Here is a 9457-nt window from a genome sequence, read left to right on the forward strand (position 1 = left end):
TGCAACACTGAGTTTGTTTGCATGTGATTCCTCTACGTATCCCTCCGCTAATGTCGACGATTTCCATCAGCACGTTGAAGTAGAATGACAGATGAGTGCAATAAAAACTTTATTGCACTAGTGCAATAAAGAACTTCTTTTTCCACTAAATATAGTTCAATAAAGTTTTGCTTTTTGCATGAATGTAGAAAAAAATATAGATATAATTTCTTATAACGTCAGTCAGTATCAAGACGAAAACGTCGAGTGAAAAGGTTCGTATAATCGAAATATATTGTCTACGCTCGATCTTGGAGACGGATCTTCTCGCTGAAAAACCGAATATTTAGGTGAAACACATTTGGTTATATAATTAAAGGCAATCAGTGGATTGCCAACACCAATCGAGCTACGCTCTCGAGATGTTTCGCGAACTATGTCTCGTGTATCGGTGTATAATCGAATATTGTCTAGGCCCTTGTGATATTATAACTGAATATTTCTTCATGATAACTGAAAAGAATAATTATATCAGATTCGATCTTGTTAACGATAGGAAAAATACATTGCAGTGTATTGAGAAAAGGAATAAACTGTTCTGATTGCTGCAGGAGGAAAACCGAAAGTATTTTCTTTCGATAGGCATGTTTCACTAGCATGTAGTATCTCATATTATAATGTAACCGGGTTCGAATTCAGTATTTCACAAAATTTATTTTGAATATTATTTTTATTGAAGTTTTTAGTTGATTTTCTATCATTGTCTTATATGGTCATTAGCTATATTGAATGGTGGCGGACCATCTTTTTAAAAAACTCAGCCCGACGAATGTTGCTCTCAGGAATTGAAAAATAGTTTTTGCTTCTCGTTCTCAGCCAATTTTATCATGCGCCCTATGTCAGCGGAATGCGGTGTTTCATCCAAAGATCGCTGATTGAATCATACCTAAGAAAACTCAGTGATCCCTGCCCCACCTTTTACCTCCGAAGATGAGCATGTTGAATTTGACTTAGAACGGTTATGTTTCTGTCTCAAATGAGCAGCTCCCAATACTATCAAAGCATCGGGTAAGCAAACAATATCTACAAGTTACCAACAGAGATAAACCGTTAAATGGCGGAATTGAATCCGTTCCCTGAAAAATAGTACATTGTGCAACAAGTGGGGAAAGTCCAACTTTTCTCGCGAGTGTGGAAGTTTGTGGCACGAGCCTGAAAGGCGAGTGCCGCAAACACACGAGCGAGAAAAGGACTTTCTCCACATGTTGCACACTATACTTTTCCTACAACTGCACAAATTTCAATAATTCAAGTAATGGATTCAAATCAAAATGGCCTTATTTGACAGTATGTGCTAATTCATTGCGTTTCTATAGAAACGACTCAAATGCCCAATTTCATTGGTCTACCAAGCAAGGTGTGGGCAAAGTGCCGTAGGTAATAATATTTCTCTTATTCTGTGGTTATTCCGTTCATTCTTCCACATCTTGTAGAACAAAATCGTGCGAGAATATATCAGAAACGCACAGTTTTCATGGTTATATTTTATTATTCTATGTTGGTACTCCGAACTTTCCGCCACGGCTTTATCTGTCAATTCATCAATTTGCCTTAAAGAAATCAGTTCTGCCAACCAACATTTTTCAATGCAAAAATCACTAAAATATATTTATGGAAATATTTCATTAATTTCAATGAAAATGCAATGAATTAGAGAAAATAATATATAATACTCGTACAGAAGGCTTATTCTACCACTCGTTCATTCCAAAACTCACCACTTCGTGGCTCGTTTTTGAATTTTGAACTCGTGGAAGAATATCAATGCCTTCTGCACTCGTATTATAAATAACTATTCTCTAATTCTGTGGTTATTCAGTTCATTCTTCCACATCTTGTAGAACAAAATCGTGCGAGAATATATCAGAAACGCACAGTTTTCATGGTTATATTTTATTATTCTATGTTGGTACTCCGAACTTTCCGCCACGGCTTTATCTGTCAATTCATCAATTTGCCTTAAAGAAATCAGTTCTGCCAACCAACATTTTTCAATGCAAAAATCACTAAAATATATTTATGGAAATATTTCATTAATTTCAATGAAAATGCAATGAATTAGAGAAAATAATGTATAATACTCGTACAGAAGGCTCATTCTACCACTCGTTCATTCAAAAACTCACTCGTTTTTGAATTTTGAACTCGTGGAAGAATATCAATGCCTTCTGCACTTGTATTATAAATAAATATTCCCACAGTATGAGCAATACATAGTTTTGGAATTGAGTAAGCTGTGGACAATACGCTTTTCATAGCAGTTGTAGGAGAACAATTTTTCCGGAAAGACACTTCTTTTCAACGGTAAGAAAATTATTCCTGAAAGAAAATTCTCCCGCAATTTATTGCCGGAGGAGTAAAAGAAAATATTCCAATATTTCAAATGAAGGCAATCTTAGGATATTATTGCATTTCCTGATACTGCAGTGTATTATCTCCTTTGTCATATTACAACATAACGAGATTGAATCCAATATCTTTTTCTCCGAATTGCCGAAACAATATATTAGGTTTATTTATTTTAATTGGGTTCACATTTTTATATGGTTATCAGCCATATATTTCCAGATAATTCGTCTATATCAAAAACTTGTACCGACTGTACCGAGTTGCTTTTTGAAATGGTGAATAACGTGATCAACAGATATGCAGTTATATGGCCGATCTTGGAGGTGGATCTTTTTGCTGAAAAACCGAATTTTCCAGGTGGAACTGAAAGACGTGTCTTTTGTATGGAAAGAAAATTCTTCCTGAAAGAAAATTTTCCCGCAAGTCATGGCCGGTGGTGAAAAAGAACACATCTGGATTTTCACCTGAAAGCAATCAGAGGAGGTTATTCCATTTCCTAATATTGTAGAGTATTCTCTCCTCTCTCATAGGATAACCTTACAAGATCAAAGCATATTTCTGTTTCCGAGTTCCTGGAAAATATGCGGAATTTTATTATCATTTATTCATTGAATTGGCATCGTCTTGTATGGTCATTAGCAATAATATGGAATATGTAGTTTCAAAAAATTCAGAAATATGAAAAATCCACCACCACTACCTCAACAGTAATGGGGTCAGGTAGTGACGAATCTCTTCGATCTCGGCTGAAATATTCCGATATAAAATTCGATCCATGATTCTTCAATTTCGGTGATTATTCTTTTTGACATAAACGTTGATTTTCTAGAGGAAGAGGAAAAATAATACGAGATGATCAGGTATAATCGGAATTTTTTTTATTAGAAGATTCGTTTCCCTAACAACATTTCACCAACAAAGAGATAAATGAAAGTTGAAGTTAGTAAGTTATAAAAATTTTTTATGGCATGTAACTTCTCAGATTGATTGAATAATTTTATTTTATTATAATATATAATATTCTGTAATAATCAATTCCAACTTGTATTCCGAAGATCTGATCGAAATGAAATTATGCTTGCAGTTATAGGTTTTCAAGATTCATTCAGAATATCATGTTTATCGGGGAGTCATAACCACATGAAATTTGGTCAGAAATATAGGGTGTTTTTTTCGAGGTATATAACTTTAAGTTGACATTACTGTTCAAAATGGCGACCGATTTAACAGCTGTTAGGTGATTCATTCTCAGTTTGGTTTGGCAATTCATCATGAATAGACTCACGCCTGAACAACGCTTACAGATAGTGTAATTTTATTTCGAAAGTAATGATTTTGTGCGGAATACGTATCGCGCACTACGTCCGTTTTATCGTCGACAAAATCGTCCATCAGAGCAGTTGAATGGCCACGTCAACCAACAAAACTGCCGCATTTGGAGTGGAGCTAATCCTCAAGTGTATGTCGAAACACCGTTACATCCAGAAAAACTGACTGTTTGGTGCGCTTTATGGCTGGTGGAATCATTGGTCCGTACTTCTTCAAAAACGATGATGGCCAGAGCGTTACAGTCAATGGTGATCGGTATAGAGGCATGATTACTAACTTTTTCATTCCTGAATTGAACACCCATGATGTCCAGGAGCTGTGCTTCCAACAAGATGGCGCAACATGAGACACAGCACGTGCCACAATCGATTTATTGAAAGACACGTTTGGTGACCGCCTTTGTGATTCAACACCGCTAGACTACTTTCTGTGGGGCTATGTAGAGTCATTGGTCTATGCGGATAAGCCACAAACCCTTGACCATTTGGAAGACAAGATTCGCCGTGTTATTGCCGATATACGACGACAAATGTTGGAAAAAGTCATCGAAAATTGGACGTCCAGATTGGACTACATCCGAGCCAGCCGTGGCGGTCATATGCCAGAAATCATATTCAAAATGTAATGCCACAAGATTATCTTGCGGATAAATAAAATTCATGTCAATCGAAGAATCCATCGTTGTTTTATTGCAATTTGAAGTTCTATAGTTCTAAAAAAAAACTCCCTTTACAAATGAAAAAGGGGTGCTCAGGAGGTTTCGCACTTTTCGTTCAATTTAATTTCGAAACAATTGTTCCTTCATATCATGAACTCTTCAGGTGATTCTTAATATACAGGGTGTTTCCTAAACATGCGGCAAAAATTCAGGGGGTTGTTCCTTGGACTATTCTAAGAATATTTTGTCCTTTGATGATTTTTGAAAAACCTATTTGTTTCGAAGATATAGGGGAAACAAAATTTCAGATAATAACATTTTATTATGAAAAATTACATGAAAATTCAACTCAACCTACAAAAACTGTTGAAAATGACCACCTCTAGCCAGCATACAAGCATCCAATCTTCTCCTCATTGACTGCCGAACCCTTTCAAAAACACCAGGATCATTTCTTATTAAGTTACACCCCGATCCGATTTCGCAAGTCTTCCACATTTTCTACTGGAGTGGTATAAACTAATGATTTTAGATGGCCCCATAGGAAATAATCTAAGGGGTTTTAGTAATTGGAATGTTGTTAAACAAATTTAAAAATAAATTGTACCTACTTAGTAAACACAGTGCGGTACGCATTTTTATTTAAACTATTATTAATTTTAAAAATATGAAAAATGTTGTTCGCCCTGTATCTTCGAAACAAAGAGGTTTTTCAAAAATCATCCAAGGACAAAACATGCTTAAAATAGTCCAAGGAACAACCCCCTGAATTTTTGCCGCATGTTTAGGAAACACCCTGTATACCTGTATTCTTCTTACTCAAAATTTTCAGAGCAATATCCTTGAAATTTCCACACGGTATTCTATTTACTCGTCGAACATATTTTCGTAACATTCTGAGGATTTTCGTCTGTCGGGAAATTATCATAAACTTAAATAGATCCATTTTATAGACAACTTTTTAGCTACAAGAAGACTATTCATGGCCATGAATATCCGGAGTAAATAACGTGTTCAACATGTTTTCGGTGGATTTTTTATGATGTTGGATCATTTACATTCGATCATGAATAGGGAAATATGCAAATTAATTAGACTTTTACGTTTACATGCTTCTGAGACCTATTCCGTCGAAATTTTATTACTTTGTATTTATAGAAGGAACATAAATATTAAACAATATTGCCAATTAACCTATAAGGCGATACTTTTCTAGTCACGAAGATGATCAAATTTTTCATAGTCATAATGAGAAAATATACCTTAACACTAAGGGTGTTCCACCCTACACGATTTATGTCATAGTATATCACTACACATATTCCTTCATGCGCTAATTGCACCCATGGAGACTGCACACAGTATGAAGTTTTATGTGGCAGACAAGGGTAAAATTTTCGCCTGAGTGCTCCTTTCCACGTCTAAAATTTCTTCATATTTCTTTTCAAATAGTCTATGGTTATAACGCCTCGTTCAACATGGAAATTTGCATGAATCTTGAAATGATAGAATATTATGGGCCAGTTGCACCATTTGCCTAATCGTTGGTTAAAAATTTAAACATTGATTCCTTTCTGATTTCTCTTGCACCATCTGTCAAATGGCGTTTAATGTGGCCTAATCACCGATTACACTAAACAGGAAAATTTGGACGTTTATTTTCCCGATTAGTTTTAAACAGCGTTCTGCGCATATACCTAATATCAATTTGATATAATGTCTATAGTTCTGCGCAACTCAAAACGTCAAAACATATGACTTATTACATAACCATAAACATTATGTCTTTATGGACATAACCTGATGGTGTCACATTATACGTTTCTGTGTTTGGTTTTGTGAGGAATTTCAAAATTGAAATATGGATTCTCATTCAGATCGTGAATTATCATTCACTGACAATTTATAATGATAATTTGTGATTTATTTTAACTTCGTCACCACAAGAACAGAGAACATTATACTAGAAAATTGAAATTCCTGATTTTTCTATGATCACCGTCAATATTTTGAAATGTTGCCAAACATATCTCATGTTAAGCTGAACATCGATTATTAGCAAAAAATTATAATCATCGATTAATACTAAACATTGATTAGGTAAACAGCGTTTATTTTTGAATGGTGCATTCGGCCCTATATGTTATATCGGAATTTTTTTTCGATATTCTTCTTGAATTTTTGTTGGTTCTGGTTGTGATATCAACTCGAAATTTTACATGGAGTTGGAAGTGGTTATTCTATATACATGGGGGTACAAGTTTGCTAATACAGACATTGTTATTAAATGTTATTTGTTCTGATGAAAGAAACGACTACTAAACATCTAAATATAAGCGGAAATAAAGTGTTTTACTTTTTAATCATATTAAGATGAATTTCCGTAAGTAGTAATTAGAGACCGAAACAATCGAGAAGCATATAAATCGTTTGTTATGGATGAATTATCACATTTTCCCCCAAAAAATGTGCAATTAAAACTGTTGATAGAGGGAGTATACGGATAGATAGAGGGAGTATACGCAATTTTTACATGTCCTCAACATGGTTAGAATACGTTGTCGGATTGTGATATATTTTCAAATCCACAATTTTACTATATCTTAAGTACATTGAATGAAATATATTTATTTGAGTGATTTCCGATTAAATATGCAAATTTGAATATTTGGAATCCGATGTTTTCCTAATTGTCAAATTTATAGTAAGCAGAATATTTATTGTTTTCGGTATCTACCTCCTGAAATCCAAGGTTTGGCAACTATTGCTCTCTTAGTGTCATCGATTGTTTCACGTGGTTTGGCGCGCTTGGAGTTTGTTTTCTGAATTTCTAATATATTTAGGTATTTATTCCAATCTATTCCGAGTTATTATGAAACTTTGATTCACTATGGGACATAGAAAGTGCGTACTTTGTGGATAAACTCGCGAATTGAGTTGAATATCGTATCACTAATATTCTCATTTCCGCTCTTTATGTCAAATTTGATAGTTTACGTTGGGGACAAAATTTGCTTACTGAAAATGACATATGCTCCCTCTATCTATGATTTTTATTACTCTAAGGTTTCTACCATTACTGAGTGATTTTAATACAATGTCAGTCATTAAAAATGCATCATCTATATCTACCCGAATATAAAATTCCGTTGAGATATAACTGTAAAATCGAACACGCGTCTCCGTATCACCTGCATGGTTTCATATGGGCATTCTACAGATGTCCACTGCTCGCATTTCATCTCAGCAATCATCCACTCCAACACCTGTAATCTGCTCAAAAGAGTGGAGCGGTTCCTTTCATGGCTACTGGGTTTCAACCATCAACAGTTCCTTCAAAGGAAAGGGTGCCCCCCCTGCCATCAGACCAACACGTGGCCTATATATGACGCGTGCCAAGTAGGCCGTTTGGGCAGTCACGTGCCATACTTGACTACCTGGCTGGCGCGGCGACCACCTGATTGCTGATGCAAGCAACAGGGTCGGATTGGAGTTCGTTGTTGCAACGATGATAGGATCAGAAAGGCTTGTGGGATTTGGTTTTCGCACGGGGATTCATTATTTTCGAGTTATTTAGTTATAGTTATCGTTTTCTTTACTGCGGTGGCATGTATAATTTTTTAGATATTCAGGATTTCACAAAAAAAAGATGAGTTCATTCTGTGAGTAATGTCAGTATCTGCATCCAGATGAAGGGTACTGAAACTGCCCAAATTTTATTTTAATCTCGTATGTTTGGAAACTAACAAATTTCGTAATAGTATATTCTAAAACAAGTTGTAGAATGGTCTCATATTCTAACACGAATGCCAAATTGTTGGTTGGAATTGCCTTCTGCATCGAGTATTAGACGTTATTTTCTCTATTTCGGTCAAGTTTTGTGAAATATTGAAGAAATTTGATGAAAAATTCAGATTATATATCCTAGTGACTTTTGTATTGTATCTAGGTGTGACTGTTACGAAAATTGACAGATTACGGAATTTGAATATGAATCGTACGTTTCGAATTTTCAAATAATTTACAATTACACATTAAATTCGTGAATTACGTCTGACAAAATCGATTCAAAACCACCAGAATTAAGAGAGATAGCGAATAATAATACAAATCATTTCACTGTATCCGAATTATATTATATTGACAATTATTTACGTTTGTTGAAATTTGATAGGATTGGAAGTCAATAGAGACAACCACAAAACAAAAAATATAACTGAAAACGATGCTGTAATGAGTTCATTACAGTACTGTTTTTATAACTTCAATGAACTCATTACGATACTGAAATAGAAAAATTAGTTTTTTTTACTGTCATAGAGGGCACTACTAACATGCCTCGTCGAGAGTATGTTCATTAAAAACTTTTTCAAGGTTGAATTTTTGTATTTTATGAGAACTTGATCATTTTTTATGGGTAGTTAGTCCAATGGGGTGGACCGCGAACTCCTATGTTTCAAAAAAATGAATTATACGACCCATAAACCGACACGTAAACACAATTGTCACTAGAATTAAGTTCATTAACATGTAATAAAATTATAGTAGATAGTAAGGTTAGACCTATAAATAAAAAAAAGTCTCACTTGTGTGCAAAAACGTTTTACAAAATGTAGATATCGCGATGTTCAAATGAATTTTTTGCTCCGATTGACAGCAAATATCAATAGTCAGCAATATGATTATTCCCAATGGGAAGAAAACATTCGAAATTTTCTGACATTCAATATTTTTGGCCACCTCCCTTATTTCTGGAGGAACAGGTAGGACTTCTAAGTCGCTATCATTGTCCATAATATAAATATATCCGATATTCTTCAAAAAAACTGTCAGATATTTCCTAAATTTTCAGACTATAATTATTATGGACATATAAATTTCCATTGCAACCAACTATTCCAACAATTGCGATTTTTACGCTTGGCTACCAACTTTCAGTCGCGGCAGTTAATCTACTTCTTTGCTGCCTAGTAAAAAAACAAATGACTATTTGACTTGACTTGACGTATTATCCTAATTCGAAGGTTGCAGCTCGAGCCTTGGGTCGGGAAGAAATGCTTTGATTTGAAACTCATAATCCTT

The sequence above is a fragment of the Harmonia axyridis genome, chromosome 2 (assembly GCF_914767665.1).
Source record: "Harmonia axyridis chromosome 2, icHarAxyr1.1, whole genome shotgun sequence".
Lineage (NCBI taxonomy): Eukaryota > Metazoa > Arthropoda > Insecta > Coleoptera > Coccinellidae > Harmonia > Harmonia axyridis.